Here is a 20,412-nt window from a genome sequence, read left to right as displayed (position 1 = left end):
TGGACGACTGAGCCCTGGGCTCTCCCATCTTGAGAGAGCAGGAAGAAGAGAAGGACCCAGCTACGAGACTAAGAAGGGTCAGCCTGAGAGGTCAGAGGAAGACCCAGCGAGTGCATGCCCTGGACACAGTGTGGTGAGGTGGGGGACATACTAGACTTTGACACCTGATGGCCCTATTTTTTATCAGATTCAGTACGAATTCTGAGATTCCATTATTTTAGCAGTCTCTGACTCCAGCAGTTTAGGGGAAATCCTGCAGACCTCAGGCTTGAGTCTGACAGAGTCTGAATCCTGGTTCTGCCCCTTTCTAGCTGTGCGTCCCTCTTTAGGCCTCAGTTTCCTGATCTGTAAGGTGGAGATAATAACTCTCTGTGGAAGTAGGAAGAGAAGGGAATGCTGGAGGGAGTGAAGGTCTGGACTCAACCCCCACTACGGTCCCCATAGTCCTTGGAAGAGGTAATGTCCTAGGTGTTCTTTTGAGCTCTGGGCCTCAGCTAGACTGCCCCCTTCAGCTGCTGGCAGAATGGACACACAATAGGAAGGCGGGTGCCTTATATAACCCAGGACTGAAGAGGAAAGTATTTATCACACAAGCAAATCACAGGAGGAACCAATCAGCAGAAACCACCAGTCAGATGGATCAATCTGATGAATTCGTTTATTCAACCAATCACGTGTTGAGCAGCTGCGGTGAGCTCCTATTAGGAGACAGGTGGGCTTGGTGGTACCTGCGGGTTCCCAACAGCCTTGGGCCTCCAGGCGGCTCCTACCTCCCCCAACAGGGAGCAGGTCTCACTGAACAAGCAAAGGATAAATGGCCTCCTATGGGTGGAAGCCGTTCATCCTTTCCAGGCATGAGGGAGTGTGGGGAACTCCCCCCTGACATTTCAGTGGTGCATCGATACGCTCGCATCTCCAGGCCCCTGATGATGTCAAAATGTTATGATCTTGCTGGAAGAAGTGATGAATGGAGCACGGTGGAATTAAATATAGCCCTGAAACAGGATGTGGGCTCCCGAGCATGTAGCCATGGTGACAGCATCCCTGCTGACTTCACCCACCAAAGGGGACACAAGCACTTGGGGGGGAAAGGCACCTGTCAGGCCCTCCTGGGGACACTGCCCCAGAATATCTGTCTCATCAAGAGACTGAGGATGTTCAACTTTGTTTACTCATTCACTCACTCATTCCATCTATCTACCTAGCACCTATTTTGTGCTAGACATCGTGAACATCACAGGATGTTTCCCATCCGGAGACAGCAAATAGTCTAGGAGAGGAATGAAACATAAATAAACATAATTTAAAATGTGTATGCTTATTGTGAAGTGAGAGAATAAAACAATGTGAGGGAGAACAAAAAGAGGGATTGATCTGGGGAGTCCAGGGAACACCCCACTGAGGAAACATTTGAACTGAGACCAGGAGGGTCAGAATGAGCCAATCAGGTAAATAGGAGGAGAAGAGATTTTCTGGTGGCCAGAGTGGTCTATGCAAAGGCCCTGAGGCAAGAAGGAGCCTGGGGCATCCTGGGAACACAGACCCCAGCGAGGTTGCAGCAAGGCTGGAAACACCACCAGGACTGGGTCAGGCAGGACTACGAGGGCTGTGCCAAGGCCTAGCAGCTTAACAAGGGCAGGAGTAGGCCATGGGAGAGGTTGAAGCTGGGTTGTGATGCCATTGGTATCCTGTGTTTAAAGATCCTCTGTCAGCAGTGTGCAGAGTGGGCTGGAGGAGGGACAGGAAGAGAGAAGAATATTCCAGGAAGAGGAAGCAGCTCACAGGCAGGTCAGGCTGAAGGCGTGGGCGAATACGTTCCAGAAACTGCAGGAGCAGGTAGCTGGGAGCCGTGAGGGAGGGGAAGGCGAGGGTGGGGATTTGGACAGGGCCATGCAGGCTTCATAGCTGCTGGTTCAGAGTATGGCTATTAAATGGGGAGAGATGACATGATCCCTTTTGTAAGTTCCCTTTAAACTCAGCCTTACTTTGTCCTACAGCCACCAGTGATCACAGTGTAAGGAGGCTCAGCTCCTATAGGATGGGGGAAGGGATCCAGCAGATAACAGTCCCAGCACTAACCTTTCTACCTGTGTGGCCTTGAGTGGGCTCCCGAATCTCTCTGAGCCTCAGCTCTCTCCTCAAGAAATGAGGCTGAGGCTCCCTGCTCCATAGGCTTTAGAGCGGGCCTGAGGAGCTCAGGTGTGTGGCGCGGGGGTTAGTGCTACTGTCCATGTCATTATGAGTCCATTTACCTCGTAGACAAGGAGTCACCACAACATTCCAGGAAGCAGAAGGGTCAGGAGTTGTCCCTTCTATTTTCCAGATGAGAAAACTGAGGTCCAGGGAGGGGGCGTGGCTCTCCCAAAGGTGGCAGGGGGTAGGCAGTGCCCAGGAGATCGTGAGGTGTAGGATGGTGGGGTGGTTAGAGCTGGCCCTCTCTGGAGGCCCATGGACATAAGTTCCAAATCTCATCCCTGCCACTCACCAGCTGGTGCCTGACCTCTCTGGAACTCAGTCACCTCACCATTTTTTTTTTTTTTTTTTTTTTTGAGATGGAGTCTCCCTCTGTCGCCCAGGCTGGAGCACAATGGCGTGATCATGGCTCACCGCAACCTCTACCTCTACTTTCAAGAGATCCCCCTGCCTCAGCCTCCCAAGTAGCTGGAACTACAGATGTGCGCCACTACACCCAGCTAATTTTTGTATTTTTAGTAGAAACAGGGTTTCACCATGTTGGCCAGGCTGGTCTCGAACTCCTGACCTCAAGTGATCTGCCTGCCTCAGCCTCCCAAAGTGCTGGGCTTACAGGCGTGAGCCACCATGCCCGGCCAGTCACCTCATCTTTAAAATGGGTTTTGTGCCCTCCTGTTCCATAAGGTGTGAGGATGGACAAAATGGTGCTGGTGAGGGACTGCACCATTCCTGGCACCTTCTCTACCATGCTCGTTCAATGGTAATTGTGGTGACAGGATCTGGGACTTCCCCCAGCCTGGCATAGGGTTCACAGTGGTCGAGGCTGCACCCATGTTTGTTGGGGTGAAAACTGCTTAATAAGCTGGCAACAAGGAAGCACATCAGGAGAAGGCAGGAGGACACTGCCCGGGTAGAAATTACTCTCCCCACTCTGGGGGCAGCTGCCCTGAGCCCCTCACACTTGGGCTTCTCTTCTCCCCTTGGCTGTTGGTGGGATCCACTGTCACTTCTGCACAGGGATAACAATAACAATAACGATAATCCCAATCCTTGAATCTGTCCTCTCAGCAGAGCTTTGCCTGCACCAGCTGCCGCCCCGCCCACACCTCCCCAGAGAGAGGGCTGCTAAAGGCAGAGTCTTTAGGCAGGAGGTCCAACATCAACACACTGTGTGACTCTGGACAGATCCTTTCCCATTCTGGCCCTCAGTTTCCCCTTCTGCACAACACAGGTGTTGAACTACATACTCCCAGGGGTAGGAAGAGTCAGTCCATTTGAGCCATTAAGTTCTGTAAGGATGTTCTGGGAACACGCATGCATCTGCCCCCTCAGCTCCCACTGCCCCCTGACCTCATCCCCTCTCCTTTCCCCAGCACAAAGCTCTGCCCACAGTGACCTTCTGCTATTCCCCAGGGCCTTTGCACAGGCTGTTTCTCCTGCCCAGGAGTATGCTTCCCTCAGCTGTAAGCAGGGCTTGACCTTCACTTCATTCCCATCCCTGCTCAGATGTCCCCTAAAGTGTCACCAACCCCCATCTATCACTCTTTGACTCCCTAAATTGTTTTTGTCCCCTCAAAATACTCGTGTTGAAGCCATAACTTCTAGTACCTCTGAATGTGACTACATTTAGAGATAGTGTCTCTAGAAAGGTGATTAAGTCAAAAATGAGGACCTAAGAGATTAGGACACACAGATATCAAAGTGTACACAAAGGAAAGACCACTTGAGGACACAGCACAAAGGTAGCTAGCCAAGGAGAGAGACTCCAAAGAAACTAACCCCGCCAGCACCTTGATCTTGGACTTCCAGCCTCCAGAACTATAAGAAAATACATTTCTGTTGTTTAAGCCACTTAGTCTGTGGTGTTGTTATGGCAGCCCTAGCAAAGTAATATGTCCCCACTATCTAGCACTGATCAGCCCCTGGCATTTGTTATATGTTCATTTGTTGTTGTCCCCTCCCTACACCATATACTAGAATATGAGCTCCATAAAGGCAGAGACTTGGCCTATTCTGTATCCCCAGACCACAGAACAGCACCTGGAACATAGTAGGTCCCCAGTAAATGAAGCAAGTGGAGCCAGACATCCATGATTTCAAGTTCTAGCCCTTTCACTCCTTCATGGTGTGACCTTGGACTGCCCCTTAACCTCTCTGAGCACACTGTGTCTCATCTGTAAAATGCACCTAATAATTGTACCAAACTCAGAAAGGCTTGTAAAGTCATAGCAGACAAATGCAGGCAAACTGCCTAACACAGTGCCTGGTGTGCAGTGTATGTTCCAAAATAAAAGATACAATTGTTGCTGTTATTGTAACAGTAGCAAGTTTGATCCTTCATTTAACCCTCTACAAACACAAGTTGACGCCTCTTCTGCTGTCTGATGCTGGAGACAGAAATCACTCTGGCCTCTGACCCAGGTATGCTCACAGGTTAGTGGAGGAGACAGACCCGGGGACGTGTGCCAAGACAGAAATAGGCCAAGCAGGGAGGGCTTCACTAAGAAGGGGATATTGGAGCTGGATCTTGAGGCATGAGTAACAGCTCACCAGATCAACAAAGAGGCGAGGGCATCTAGACAGGGAGAAGGGCAGGGGCAAAAGTAGGGACAGGTACTTCATGATGTGCATCTGGCTGATATCTGTGCCTCTGCATGGGCTGTGAGCTGAGGGCACTGGGAGCCTGGGAAGGGTTTCCAGCTAGGAGGGATCCAGCCAGCTTTGTGCTGCTGAGGAGAATTCTGGGTTAGACTGGCGGGGACGAGCTTGAGGGCAGAGAGCATGCAGAGTGTGTGGAGCTGGGGCATGAGGTGGGCTTGACTAGAGGACCAAGGAGGGCACAAATGGTCAGGATGTGCCTCAGGTCAGCTGGAGAGAAGCAGTCAAGCCAATGGGCTTGATGTGGAAATGCCTGAGCTGCAGAACAAGGCTTCTTCAAACTCCCAACTAACGTTGGGGTCTCCCCACCTAGACAGAGATAGACTGGTGGGCAAGCCTTGGGGGCTAGGGGATCAGAGAGCTGAGAAGGTCAACCAGGGCATCACCCACACAACTCACAGGGATGTCAGGAGGAACATTCTCTCAACCAGAACCAGGGCAGGAAAGCTGACAGGACTAAAGAAGTTTCCTCCCACCAGACAGCCAAAGGGAAACACATTTGTTTTCAGGAGACAACGTGATTGTTCTTTGCACTGAAAAGGCATGAACAGAAAATTCCACTTTCCAAGACAGCCATTTCCTCCCCCAAGCATTAAAGGGAGCTTCTGTCCCCAGCTTATTGGTGCTTGAAATTCTACCACTGGAGCTCCATTCCTATGGCTTGAGGCTTTGCCATTTGTTAAAATGCAAACACCTTCAAATAAGTCATGTCTTCAACACAAACTTATTTTCATTAATTCAACAAATATTTATTGAGTTCTTTCTTTAAACCAGGCAGTATCCAGAGTCTGAGAACACAGAAATTAATTAAGTCTTATACAGAGCCAAACCTTCAAGGAACTGGCAGCTCTGTGTGGATAGCAGGTGGAAAGTAGAGGCGGGGATGCATTAGGAAACCTGACCATAACGGTGTTGGAAATGATGGTGGTGGGAGCGAGGTGCTGTGGGAAGGGATAGATTATTTATTTTAGGCAGAGATTATTTATTTTCAAGTTGCAAAAGGTGAAGCTTGACCTGGGATCTAAAAGATAAGGAGGGTAAAGGCTGGGGGCTGAGAATCCCACATGGAGGGTACAGCAAGGGCAAATGAATGGAGTCATGAGCCAGTATGGGGAAGGGGGACTCCATGCCACTAAGCAGAGGGCTTGGCCATAAGGCAGGACATGGAGACAGGGCTGGAGCAGCAGGGGGAGTTCTGATTGGATCATATTCATGATCTCAGGCAATGGCGATGGCATCTATCTCAGGGCTTTGTTGCCTCCCCAGCCCCCATGTCACCACTTCCCACCAAGTACACAAACCCTCCCTCAGGGAACTACCCTGTCCTCTCAACACAAGCCCTGAATGACCCACCCTCAGCTTCAGGGCCGGATTCTGATTGGCCTAAGCCGGTCGGTCTAGCCTATCTTGCTGGATACAGTGATTGGTTCTGGCAATGGCACATGACCCAGTTCAGACCAATGAAAGGCGAGGAGATGTTTGCTGGGGTTTCTGGGAAACAGGAGCTGTCCCTCTCTTCAGAGGGAGCTCCCGGAAGCGACTGGCTCTTTTCTGATCGCTGCAGAGTGAGGGTGTGATGGGCCAGCAAGGATGGGCAATAGTCGAGAAGGAGAGAGGAGAGATTGCCAGAGAGATGGAGCCCGAACCTGAACGCAGGATCAAAGGGCAACTGGGGAGCACTCGCTCTGGAGTTCTCAGTCGGCTGTGCCGCTGACTTACCAAATTTGCCTAAGCCCGTTTGTTGGTGTTTTCAGGTCCTAACTGATGCGGTGCCATTTTTCAAGTACAGAATTGGATAAGAGTTGGAGATAGGGAGCCGCCAGCAGGTGCAAGCACTTCTGTGGGTCCAGTCCCTTTACTTCTGATTCTGTCTCTGTGTACGCTTATCACAAGTCAGGGTCTTGCGCTGGAAAACATCTCCCGACCCCTCTTGCTGGCCTGGCACCTGCACAGTAAGTCCTGGTCAGGCAGCCCAGGTGTCAGGAACCCTGGGCTCTGTCCCAACCCTGTCTGCTGTCTGGCTGTGGGACCTGGGCTGAGTTACGCCCACTCTCTGGGCCAAATTTGTGATTCATCCACCAGCCCATAGATTGTGAACTCCCCGAGGGAAAGGGCAATGTCCAACCCATACATGTGGCCCCCAAGCCCAGGACAGGCCTGGCATACAGCAGGTGTCCATGGGGCTGTTGACCACTGTGGGAGTGGCACCTTCCTGCTCTAACCTCCCAGGATCAGGGCCATTCATGATGCCGGCAGGGACAGCTGCAATTCCTTCTGTCCACCCCAACAGCCTCCTAGAGGCCCTGGCCTGATGCTAGAGCAGCAGGAAATCTCACAGGAAGAGATTTCACATGGAGGCTTTGAGGCAGAGGCCTCAGTTCGCACACAGCCTGTATCTCTGTTGAAGGTTCACTGAGCCACAATTAGACTATAGGGTGAGGAAAATTCCCCAAAGGCTCAACCCTTTACTCTCCGGCTGCAGCTGACCTGGGCAAGATTTGAAACTCTTAGTTCATTGGTGTCTGTGGCAGGGCTGAGGGAGGAAGAGCAATGATGAGGAGCCCATGTTATAAGACAAAAATCAAAAAGAGAAATGAGGGTGGGCATAGTGGCTCACACCTGTAGTCCCAGCACTTTAGGAGGCCAAGGCAGGCAGGTCACTTGAGGTAAGGAGTTCAAGACCAGCCTGGCCAACGTGGCAAAACCCTGTCTCTACTAAAAATACAAAAATTAGCCAGACATGGTGGTGAGCACCTGTAGTCCCAGCTACTCTGGAGGCTGAGGCAGGCAAATCACTTGAACCTAGGAGGCAAAGGTTGCAGTGAGCCGAGATCATGCCACTGCACTCCAGCCTGGAAGACAGAGAGAGACCCTGTCAAAAAAAGAAAGAGAGAAAGAGAAGAGAGAGAGAAGGGGGAGGGGAGGGAGGGAGGGAGGGAGGAAGGAAGGAAGGGAGGGAGGGAAGGAGGGAGGGAGGGGAGAAAACGAAAGAAAAAGAAGGAAAGAGAGAGAGAAGGAAGGAAGGAAATAAGGAAGGAAGAAAAAAAAGAAAGAAAGAAAAGAAAAGAAATGGGCTGGGCATGGTGGCTCATGCCTGTAATCCCTGCACTTCGGGAGGCCGAGACGGGAGGATCATGAGGTCAGGGGTTCAAGACCAGCCTGGCCAACATGGTGAAACCCCATCTCTACTAAAAATACAAAAATTAGCTGCACATGGTGGCAGGTGCCTGTAATCCCAGCTACTCAGGAGGCTGAGGCAGGAGAATTGTTTGAACCTGGGAGGCAGAAGTTGCAGTGAGCTGAGATTGTGCCACTGTACTTCAGCCTGGGTGACAGGGTTAAACTCTGTCTCAAAAAAAGAAAAAAAAAAGAAACAAATCCATGGGGTTCAGCTAATGTTTATTCCTTAACAACAGCAGAGCCACTCCTCTGCCCTATTGGGTGGCATGGGCTGAACCTCAGATTGCTCAGAGGATGAGGATCTGTGTGTCTGTATTCACAGGCAGGAGCAGAGAAGGCAGGGGTGGAAAGACCCACTTTCTCCCATGGGGAGAGGGTTCAGTCTAAAGAGAACTGGAGGTGAGTCAGTGGCTCAAAGCGACCCTGTTGTATGTGTAGGGAGTTTGTGAGGGGAGAGTAAATCTTGTGTGACATGTGAGGGTGGGCAGGGATGAAAATAGAGGAGGAAAATGAGGAAGTGGTGGATGATGATCGGGAAAAGTTAAGAGCCAGAACATAAAACGTTGAATTCCAAGTCAAGGATCTTGGCCTTCACTCTGTGGGCAGTGTACCTCACACCACACACCCCAGAGGAATTTTGGCAGTGTGCCCAGAGATACATGAAGCCATAACATGGGTACAGGACATCATCCCTCTGTGTGGAAAATGCCCGTTATTTTATATTTTATATTAAAACAATCATGGATATATCACAGAGGGCAAAATATGCATGGCTTTGAAATATTAGATTGGAGAATTCAAAGAACCTATGAGCCTGTGGCTGGAGGAGACGAAGCCCTGTCTGGATGCAGACCTCTCAGTAACCCGGATGTCCCCATGTCCTAATGCTATTAGCAGGAAGCTCCCAGTTTCTCCTTCCCAAACTTATCAAAATGGAACCTCAGCCTCCTCCAATACTGGGAGGGAAGAAATTGGGGGTGGCGGGGGCTGTCCATGGTGCTAAAACTGGATTACTCCATTTCCACAGATGAGCTCTGACCTTAAAGTTTCTATTCTGTCTTCACCTTCTGGAAGCTAGATGAAGGAGGGTGGCTCAGGGAGACCCCAGGAAGCTGAACACCCCAAGGGCTAAGGAAGTAATAATCCTCAGGGCAAGGTAGGGCTGGAGAGTAGAGAGAGGACCTAGAGGAACAAGATTAGGACAATTATCATGTGTAGCATTCACAGGTCCTAGGAAAAACATTTTCTTGAGTTTGGAGACTTTCTCTGCTTCCTAAGAACCATTCGGTGTTCTTGAAGTGAGCCCTGAAAATGGTCCCTTAGGAAAATAGTTCCAGGATCTCCTCTTTGTGTGTGTGGGTGTGTATCTGTGTGTGTAGTTGCTTCTGTATGCATGTGTGCGGCTCACTATGCATGTAATAGACTCTGTGTGTGATGATGCACAGCTCATATTAAAACAACTGGCATCTCATAATTCAATTCCTTAAGAGGAAAAACCTAGGACAAATATTTAGCTGGTATTTTATCCCAATTCAAAAATGTGTACATCCTGAGTTGTCTCATCTCCACCCACAGCCCTGTAGTCACAACCACCCAGGTAGCATCTGCTAAGAAGAGAAAGCTCCAGTCTCCATGTGCAGGGGTGGGGGTGCCTGTCTTGGTGGGGGCTGAGGGGAAAGCCTGCAAGCATTTCACAGTTCCAAGGAGATGGAAAGCCTGCAGCTCAGCACAGCCAACCTGGGCTTGCAGACATGGTCTCTAGCTAAACTTCTTGTCTGGCCCATCATGACTAAAGGGAAGGGCCCTGCACCCATAGTGTCTATACCCATCCATCTTGGGCTGCTCTATTCCCCAGTCTTGCTGGGCCTTACAGGCCTGGGAACATCCAGCCTTCAGACATGGTGTTGGCCAACTCAGAACCTTGGCTGCAGGCAGAGCTGGGTTGGAGTCTAGGCTCCACTACTCACCCATTGTGGGACTGAGTTCATGTTGTTTCAACTGCTGCACCTCATTTGCTGTTGACCCCAGTGAGTGCCCCAGTGTGGCTGCCATACAGTCAGTGCTCTCTCACTGTGGATCGCCCTCTCTGTCTCCCTAACAGGAGACATGACAGTCATTTGCTCACGTACATTTCTTCCTGAGTGATCTATTGACATGAAATTGGCCTTCAGCTTCTTCTTCTTCTCTCTTTTCTTTTTTTTTTTTTTTTTTTTTTTTGAGACAAAATCTCGCTCTATTCTCCTGGCTGGAGTCCAATGGTGTGATCTCAGCTCACTACAACCTCTGCTTCCCGGGTTCAAGTGATTCTCCTGCCTCAGCCTCCTGAGTAGCTGGAATTCCAGGTGCCCACCACCACGCCTGGCTAATTTTTGTATTTTTAGTAGAGACGGGGTTTTACCATGCTGGCCAGGCTGGTCTTGAACTCCTGATCTCAGGTGATCCACCCACCTCGGCCTCCCAAAGTATTGGGATTACAGGTGTGAGCCATAGCACCGGCCTCAGCTTCTTATATATTTATCAATTTAGCCACCATTGGTACATAAACTGTTGTCCTCACAGTAAAATTTGTTAGCTACATTCCTTTGCATGTGTGATTTGGGCTTCTGTGCCCCTTCAGACTTCTCTCAACTCAGACAAATCCATCTGCTCATCTGTATGAACAAGCCCTCTTATCTTCCAGTGGGATGGATTTTCCAGCCTCTCCCAGAACACACACATTTGTAGATTTACAGCTCCTTTTCCCACTTCTGCTGCTGCTCTAGCTACTGCATATTGAGGACTTGCTCTTGGCCAGGCATAGTACTGAATGCTTTGCCAAGATTATCTCTAAGAAATGGACACCATTCTTATACCCATTTTACAGATATGAAAACTGAAGTTTAGAACAGTTGAATGATTAGCCCAAAGTCCCCCAAATACTGAGTGGTGGAGCCAGTCTTTGATTTTAGATTTTTCTGATTCTAGAGCCCACAATTTCTGCTTGCATTTTGTACCATAGAATGGAAACAGTCCTCCTCCAAATGTTCCATTGTCTCCTTGTCTTTGTCCTTCTCTTCCTCCTCATCCTCTCCCGCCTCCTCCTTCTTTTCTTCTCACCCTCCTCTTCTTCCTCCCCATTCCTCTGTAAACCTCTTCTTTCTCTCTTTCTCTTCCCCAGATATTTGCCCCCAGCCCAGCACTGCCAAACCTCTGCAGCCAGGATGTTTAAGAGCTGAGATTCCATGTCACCTGCTGGGATAGCAAGGGGAATATGGCTTCAGAGACACCCCTACATTATGGGAGGAAGGAAGGCCAAGGCCTCCAGACTTACAACCCACCCTAAGGCCCCTCCCCTGGCTCGGAGCTGTGTGCCTAGAAAAAGATGCATTGGTTTCTCCTTCACTTCTAGCAGCTCAGTGGAGGGACCATCCCTGTCCTCAGCATCCCATCACTGCAGGTGTGTGGGTGACGATAATGCTGTTCCCAGGTTTACTTTCACACAGTGTGCCAAAGAGTTTCTTCTGGACCTCATGTGATCTCACAGCATCCTGGGAAGCAGAGCATTATGCCCTTTGAATGGGGAAACTCAGGTCACAGAGGAAGGTAGGAGCAGAACCAGCATCAGATCCCAGAGTCTCTCATTTCCAGGCCAGTGTCTGTAACAAAAGGGCAGGCCCAACCTGTGAGTCGGTCACGATGTCGGTTGTTTTAGTTTTTATTTCACCACGAGTCTCACTGCCTGCTCTTCACAGCCGTGGGGGAGGGTGGGGCCAGAGCTGTCTGGATTCAGTTCAGGGCTCCAGCTCTGCCACTGGCTCAATGTGTGTGACCTTGGGCACTGAGGCTCCTTTGCCTCAGTTTGCCACAGGCCTATTTTCTCATCTGTAAAATGGTCTTTCACAGGACCAGGGCACTGAGTTTGACTCCCCGGCAATCTGTGCTCGGAGCATCCCGTTCCCCAGGGGCTTCAGGGCTGGACGTGGCCTGCATGGCCACTTGGCTCCGCAGCAGCTGCTTCACTTCCTCAGCCAGGATTTTAATTCCTCCTGCTGGAAACTGGGTCCATGCGTTTGACCTGAATAAGTTGATTTGTCGAAATGAGTATTTCCTGAGGCTGTTCACATCAGGAGCAGCAGGTAGTTCTTCCGTGTGCTTCAGAAAGCGCCCCAGAGTCCAGCTGGGACAAATCCATCCCTCCAAAGCAACATCTCCTGGAAGGCAGCACTGAATTACGTCGCATTATAACAGCATTTCACTCGGTTCCTGTGACCTTCATTTAGCCAGAGCCAGAATCTCCTGCTGAGACGCCCACTCCCCTGTCTGGAGACTTTTCCTGGCCTGCACCAGGCAGACTGCATCATAGCAGGTAGGACGGGGGTCAACGGCAGGGTGAGGCAGGGGCGGGCAGGGATAGGCCCCCTTGACAGACAGGAGAAGGCGGGATTCAGAGGACCACATCCATGGGACAATTTGCTTCACAGGGCCAGTCACCCACCATGGGTGGCCCTGGAGACTCCTGTCCCCTTCACCCATTCCCTTTCTCACTCACTCAGCAAACATTTCTTGGCCACGGATGTGCCGGGATGACGTGCCAGGTTAAGGGGACACAGAGGTGGGGAAGAGCTTGCCTTTATCTCAGGGACTGACAGTCTGGAACAAGAGACAGAAACTCTGCGTCGAGTAACAATAACAGACATCAGGGAACAGGAGGAGGGAGCAGTTAACTCCCTCCAGGGTTAGGGGGACAGGGGTGTGTCTCAGGGTGGCTGCCGCAAAAGGTGCTCTTTTTGAAGCACATGGAAGAACCGCCTGCTGCTTCCAATGTGAGCAACCCCAGGAAATGGTAATTTCAACAGCTTGCCCTGAGTCAAGGGCCCAGTGCTGATAGTTTATCTGAGAGGGAATCCCTCTCAGATAAAATGTGGAAACAGAGCGACTAAGCCGGGAAAAGAGAAAAGTCAGTGAAGCATGAACTAAGCAGTGGGTTACAGCGACGGCAGCTTCAGGGCTCAGTCCTGCTAAGGAGCCTCTGAGGCCTGCGTGGAAGACGTCCCAGAGTCCACTCTCATGACTTAAGGGGCAGTGGGCCCTGTTCACCGCGTCTCGAGGCATTAACTCCTCCTGTCCCCTGTACTCCTAGCTGACACCTGCCACACAGACAAGCAAGTTCTCCATGTGCCAGAGAAAGAGAGAAAGAGATACAGGCATTTGAGGTGGGAAGCTGTCAGCATGCTCAGAACGGTCTGTAGCCGCAGAACTCAGGGAGCCAAGGGGAGGGGGACACCAACCACATCTGTTACAGCATCTTAGGAAAGCTGACATCTGAGCTGGGTTTGAAGGTGAGTAGGAGGTTTGCAGCTGGAGTGAGCAGGGTGAGTGGCTCATCTGGGCAGTACAAACAGTATGTGGATGGGAGGGGAAGAAATGAAAGAAATGAAACAGATTGGCCCTCAACTAGAGGAGGAGAGAGTCTGTTCTGAGATGAGGTTAAGAGTCCTCTTCCCGAGTTGGCTGAGAACAGGTTCAGGAGAGAAGGGAGTATTTGAGGAAGTCAGGTCACTATTGGGAGTGAAGGAGTTGATGGTGGGACTAGGGCAGAGCTTAAGAAAGGTGGAGGATATGAATAGTCCTTGAAGGGAAGGGAGGTCGGAGCAGATGACAGGGAGGTGGCAGAAACGATGGGTGATGCTGGAGCCCGCTGACGTTGGCAATCACCCCTTGGCGATGTTGCCAGTACTCACTGAGTGCAGTTTTCTCAGCAGCTTCCCGGCAGCTCAGAACAGGAGTTGAGAAAGCAGATGGTTGCATTGGCAAGTGACTGGGGGTTGGTAAGGCAGGTAGGCGAGAGGAGAATGTCAGCCACCTGCAGGCACAGAATCCCTCGGGGGAGGTTTCACTGGCTTCCCAGTGCCTTCCTACCCTGGGACCTGGGAGAAGAATGGGGAACGGTTGAAAAGACCAGGGCTGGGGGTTTCAGTGCCTGGGTTCTCATCCAAGCTCTGCTGCTCCCTTTCTGTGTGACCCTGGGCAAGCCACCTCCCCTTGTGGGACCTCTCTTTCTACACCTATTAACTCAGGTCTTCTCATCCTCAGCACTACTGACATTGCAAGCCGGACAATTTCTTGTTGGGGGAAGGGGGGCTGTCCCATGCATTATAGGATATTTAGCAGCATTGCTGGCCTCTACCCACTAGATGCCAGTAGCATAACCATATTGTGGTAACCAAATGGCCCCTGGGAAGCAAAATTGCCCCCCATTAAGCACTGTATTAATCAGAATAACAATAATATAATTGGAATAATAATGTAAGTGGAATAATAATGATAAGATCTATCCAGCCAACCCACAAGAAGAAGGGTTGTCATGAGGATCACAGAACATCATGGAAATTGAGGTGGGGAGAAAGCCTTTGCAGCTCATTACAGCAGCTTGGATGTAAGCAGACATCTGACACAAGCTCTCTTCACTTTCCCTGCCTGTAAAGGACATAGGTTAGAAGCTGAGCTGGACCTAGAACCCAGGCATCCTGCTTCCCAGCTCCAGGCTTTGGCCTTTCCGCGAGGCATGCTGGGAGGATGCCACATCCTCATCTTCGCCATCTTCGCACAGAAACTGAGACTTTCCAAGACGGATCTGAAAGAGGCAGAGGTGAAGAGAAAGGCCAAGAGGAGAACAAGGGGGAGGCCAAATCTTCATCTCAAATCTGATTGAGATGGAGGCAGCAAGAAGGCCAAATGCCAGGGTGGAGAGTATGTGAACAGGGACTATTCAGGAGACAGAGACCACACCAGTAACCTGAACATGGAAAATGTAAAGTAAAGAACTGTTCATGAGGCCAGGCGTGGTTGCTCACACCTGTAATCCCAGCACTTTGGGAGGCCGAGGCAGGCAGACCGCTTGAGGCCAGGAGTACTCCTTGAGGCCAGGAGTACGAGACCAGCCTGGCCAACATGATGAAACCCCATTTCCACCAAAAAATACAAAAATTAGCTGGGCGTGGTAGTGTGCACCTGTGGTCCCAGCTACTCAGGAGGCTAAGGCAGAAAAATCACTTGAACTGGGGAGGTGGAGATTACAGTAACCCAAGATCGCACCACTGCACTCCAGCCTGGACGACAGAGCGAGACTCCATGTCAAAAACAAAACAAAACAAAATATAAAAGGTTCATTAGTCAAAGGGGGTTAACTACTAACAGGGATAAAAAAAGGACTCTCGAACACAGAAACGACAAGGAGAGGGGAATTTTACTACTTCTGGCAATGACTACGGGTGTGGCTGTGGTCTGTAAAAGTGGCTGCCAGTTGAGGAGAGCCTAGCCTGGGAGTGCAGCAGAGCTGGTCCCTGATGGCTGCTGAGGGGAGTGCCACTGGGAAGTTCCCACACTGAACAAAACAGAGGGAGGTCCAAAACCAGAAAAGAAATGTCATTCGGCCGGGCACAGTGGCTCATGCCTGTAATCCCAACACTTTGGGAGACTGAGGCGGGTGGATCACCTGAGGTCAGGAGTTCAAGACCAGTCTGACCAATATGGTGAAACCCCATCTCTACTAAAAATACAAAAATTAGCTGGGCGTGGTGGTGTACTCCTGTGGTCCCAGCTACTGGGGGGCGGAGACAGGAGAATTGCTTGAACCTGAGAGGCAGAGGTTGCAGTGAGCCAAGATCACGCCACTGCACTCCATCCTGGGCAACAGAGAGAGACTCCATCTCAAAAACCAAAACAAAACAAAGAAATACCATCCGTTTCTATTGCCTTGCAATATCCCTCCACTGCCCTCTATTGACAGAGATTAACATTGCACCAGCCTGCAAACAAATGTTTATAGGGTCCAGCTCCAGTAACACAAAGCAGGACACAGAAGGGTGGACTTGAGAAACAATCGGTGGAACCATCACAGTCCTTGCCTTTGACTAATCAGCTTCCATATATATCTTCTACACACTTTTAAACTTCCATTCACAACAAAGCAACTCTGTGTTTCCACCTAAGGAGAGCAGTTGTCCTTGTACACATAAGGAAGTTCCCACCCTTGCCTCAAAATAAGGAGATACATAGTTCCAACATCATTTACCCCTTGCTAGCTGTATGAACTACTCCTCAAAATCAGCACAGTCACACTGAATATTCTGTTTCCTAAAGGCCATATGGTAAAGTTAACCTCCAATAACTGGTACATAAATAACAATGGGGAGAACACATGGACACAACAAAGGGAACAGACACCCAGGCCTGCTTGAGGGTGGAGGCTGGGAGGAGGGTAAGGACCAAAAAAACTACCTATTGGGTACCATGCTTATTACCTGGGTGACAAAATAATCTGTACAGCAAATCCCTGCCACACACAATTTACCCATGTAACAAACCTGCACATGTATCCCCTGAACCTGAAATAATGTTTGGAAAGAAAAATAGGCCGGGCTCAGTGGCTCACACCTGTAATCCCAGCACTTTGGGAGGCCAAGGCGGGTGGATCACAAGGTCAGGAGATCGAGACCATCCTGGCTAACACAGTGAAAGCCCATCTCTACTAAAAATACAAAAAATTAGGCAGGCATGGTGGCAGGTGCCTGTAGTCCCAGCTACTCGGGAGGCTGAGGCTGGAGAATCACTTGAACCTGGGAGGCGGAGGTTGCAGAGAGCCAAGATTGCGCCATTGCACTCCAGCCTGGGTGACAGAACAAGACTCTGTTTCAAAAAAACAAAAGAAAGAAAGAAAAAAGAAAAATAATAATACCAACAGGAAGAAGGAGAGAGAAGGAAACAACATAGTCATAAATGTATACACATAACAAGAAATGAGAAAATATGCAAAGCTACTCTAGTCCTCATTTCTGTAACTGACCACAAGGCCATAATTTATATCCACTACTCATTCCGAATTTCCACTACCCTTTCCGAATTTCCACTACCCTCAACCAGAACCTCAGCTAGTTGGGGTTTTTTTACCAGGAAGAGTGAGTCAAAACATCATTCTTGAATGATATGAGCCCTCAATTATCCTGCCTTTTTTGGATTGCTGAAGTTTCCCATTAACCTTTACAGTTGGGCATGGAAGTACTAAGAGGCACCCCCGCAGAATCCCCTGAGTTCCAGACATAGCCCGCCTGTCCCCTTTGCGTAGAAGCAATCAAATTTTTCCTTGGAAACCAGGATCAATCATTCCATCCAATAGAGTAACCCTTTTTATCCGCCCGTTTGATAGGTGATGTAAGGACCCCAAATGGCTAGAGGCAGTCTCATCCTTCCATTCATTGGAACCAGTGTTGTGTCCTCTGGGATTCCCCCCATCTTTGCCTTAGGAACAAAGATATCTGAGCCAGCAGAGCTCAAATTTACAAAGACAAGAAGCAAACATTCTCCAAGTGGGTGATTAAGAATAATAATGAGAGGAGCCTGTACCAGTTTTCATTTATTGCTTCTGAGTTCCAAATCCAGCCCTCATGGCCTGCTTGTGAAACTAGAACATTTTCTCTTGCAAGCTGGCATGGTGTTGATTTTGTCAATAGATGGCACTGACAGGATGTTGGACACTCTGATTCCAGAGTACTTGGCTTCTTCTTGCATTCGGTGGTGTGCAGGACACTCGGTAGAGCACACCGCTGGTGATAGCAGCAGCCCTCCCATATCTGGGTTCCCAAAGGCAGGATCTATACAAGCCCCAGCTGACTTCCACTTATCTTCCCAAAAATGGTTTCCTATCCTCCCACCCCAAATACTCTGAGAAACTTCTTGGCAGCCAGTGCTCCAGCTGACTTCCCAGCAAGTTCAACAGAAACCCTCACAGGCAGCTTCCGAATTTCATCAGCATCTCAGCAGCCGTGTCCACTAACGTTGGCCCACCATGAGACCACCTCTGGACTGAAATTCCAGTGAAATTTTCTGCCATCCAATAGGCTGCAACTGTACCTTCCTCAAGGGCCTGAATCCCTGCTGTGGAGAGGATCCTCTCTTCCTTCTAAGTTTTGGGCCTTGTACATTCTCCTTCATCTTAGTGGTATTCTTTAGAGTTCTCTTTCATTCCCCCTTAGTTAATTTCATATGTTTTCTGTATCTTGATTGAAAACTGAATGACATAGAACCACTCCCACTTCCACCCCTGATTAATGGACCCATGTATTCTAACAATGAGGGAGGTAGCACTATACAATGGTGTCTGATCCAAAGCACATACCGCATCCTTTCAGGCAATGTCTCCCAAGTGGTGCCACACCTGAGCCTTCAGTAAGCCACTCCATCTTTTAATTAGACCATTCACTTCCAGGTGATGAGTGATGTGGTAAGACCAGTTAATTCCATGGGAATGAGCCCACTTCTGCATTTCCTTTGCTGTGAAATGAGTTCACTGGGAAGAGGCAATTCTGTGTACTATACCATGATGGTGGGTGAGACATTCTATGACTACACAGATGGTGGCAGGGACAAAAGAATCACAGGCAGGGACATAAAATCTATCCCCAGATAATGATTCTATTTCAATAAGGAAGAATCTATGCCCCCTACATGATGGGAGAGGTACAATGAAATCAAGATGAAACCTGGTAGATGACCAGTCTATCCAGGAAATGGTGCCATATTGTGGGCTCATGTTGGTCTCTTCCGTCAGAAGACTGAGCACCCAGCAGTGGCAGTGTCCAAAGAAGTCCTCAGGAAGGGGATGTTCATGTTTTTAAGCCCAGGTATCTCTTCCATCCCTGCCACTACAGTCACTTTACTCATGGGCCCACTGAACAAGCATAGGGACTGAGGAATAAAGAGGTTAACTGATCATCACAAAGCATGTCATATTGCTCACCTACTTACTGAAAGCCTCCACTGCAGTGGATGCCCTTTAGCAAACATTCACATGGGACACAAATCTTCACAGTCTATGCCCATTCTGAGAAGCCCATCCACATGACTGTTCTGAAGAATTCCCCCTCATCAATCTTCCAATCCTGTTTCTTCCAAGTCTCTGACCATCCAGCCAAACCATACCATTAACAACTGCTCATAAATCAGTGCAGAGCCATACTTCTGGTCATCTCTTATTCCAGAATGGACAACCAAATATACTGCTTAAAAGATTTTCCCCCACCACTGTATTTCAAGGTCACCCTAATAAGGCTGTGATACCTCAGTCTTCTGTTTTGGGTGGTGTATCAGACAGCATCATCTGTAAACCAGGTTTGAGTTTTCATTGTTCAGCAACTGGTCATAAGGAGCTCCCCAAGAAGCCATAGGCATGATTTGAGGGGGACAAGGAAATGAAGCAGGAGTTGATGTTAAAGGAGTTTGAACTACTAATTCATACAACTTACTCACACCTTCCAGACTTGCCCAAGTGAGGTCTCTTTAATATCATTCTCATGAGATGATAGATTGCTGCCACACAAAGCGAACCTTATAGCTAGTTGTGTCAATAGAATCTTAATTAGCAATCTTAGGCTGCATGGTCACTTGATGTCCCAGTTAGGCATCCAGTCTCTACCACAGTCCAGTAGCAAGCTAGAAGCTGTTTCTTGGGGGTGGGGCGGGGGAGTGGTGTCTGAATAAACAGGAATAGATTTACTTTAGAATCCTGAAAGTTTGCATTGTGATTCCCCTTTAGGGGCTTAACTGTGATTCCATACAGCATCCCTACCTGCTGTGGACAACTTGAGAATCACTGGATCTACTGGATCATCCACATTGTAGAAAACCTTTTTCTGAAGCCTTAATTTGCTGCAGAACCTCCTCGACTCAAGACTGGAAGCCTGATGGAGATTTTTGCTCGTGAGTCAAAGTTACACACTCAAATGTGACATATGTTGCCTCTAAAATCCAAAATGCCTACCAAGTGCTATGCCTCTTTTTTAGCAGTAGGCAATGTGCAGCAACTTGACTTTCACCTTGGAGAGACATCTCAACATGTTCCAGACCACTGAACCTCAGAAACTACCGAAAAGGCAGACCTCTGAAATTTTGTGGGATTTATTTCCCACTCTGTCATTCACATATGTTGTACTTGCTACTTCCTGTTCATCAGGTATAATCAGCTCATCATCAATGTAGTACACCAGTGCAATGCTTTGTAGAATGTCAAAATGATCATATTATCTGTAGTCTAAATAAAAGGAGAAAGCAAGAGAAATTGACTTGGCTCTGAGGCAAGACTGTGAATGTGTACTGTTGGCCCTTCCAGGTAAAAGCAAACTGTTTTTGATGGTCCTCACTAATTGGTACAGAGAAAAATTCAGTAGATGGGTCAACAGCTACATACCAAAGTGGTATACTGAGTTGCTCCAGTAAAGATGCTCTATCTGGGGCAGCAGCTGCAACTGGAGTTAACACCTAATGAAATATACAATAATGTAGTCATTCTCCAAAACCCTTCCAACCTCTGCATAGGTCAAATAGGCAATTTGAATGGTGATGAGATAG

General features: G+C 49.1%; 1 long non-coding RNA gene across 4 annotated transcripts; it reads left to right on the top strand.

Annotated features, from left to right (window-relative positions):
• Positions 1-5,994: 5,994 nt before the first annotated feature.
• LOC103883029 lies at positions 5,995-20,051 on the top strand. 4 transcript variants are annotated; one of them, XR_004183783.1, is made up of 4 exons: positions 5,998-6,803; positions 11,914-12,376; positions 13,151-13,349; positions 19,601-20,051. It is a non-coding gene; the product is annotated as an uncharacterized LOC103883029 (long non-coding RNA). The 4 variants fall into 4 exon arrangements; XR_004183782.1 differs by lacking the exon at positions 13,151-13,349 and adding an exon at positions 14,496-14,659 and having other exon boundaries at positions 5,999-6,803; XR_002522081.2 differs by lacking the exon at positions 13,151-13,349 and having other exon boundaries at positions 5,995-6,677; positions 11,189-12,376.
• The last annotated feature ends 361 nt before the right edge of the window (positions 20,052-20,412 follow it).

Source organism: Papio anubis, chromosome 1, assembly GCF_008728515.1.
Source record: "Papio anubis isolate 15944 chromosome 1, Panubis1.0, whole genome shotgun sequence".
Taxonomy (NCBI): domain Eukaryota; kingdom Metazoa; phylum Chordata; class Mammalia; order Primates; family Cercopithecidae; genus Papio; species Papio anubis.
The sequence above is the reverse complement of the archived record's forward strand: the minus strand, read 5'-3'. Positions and strand labels throughout refer to the sequence as shown.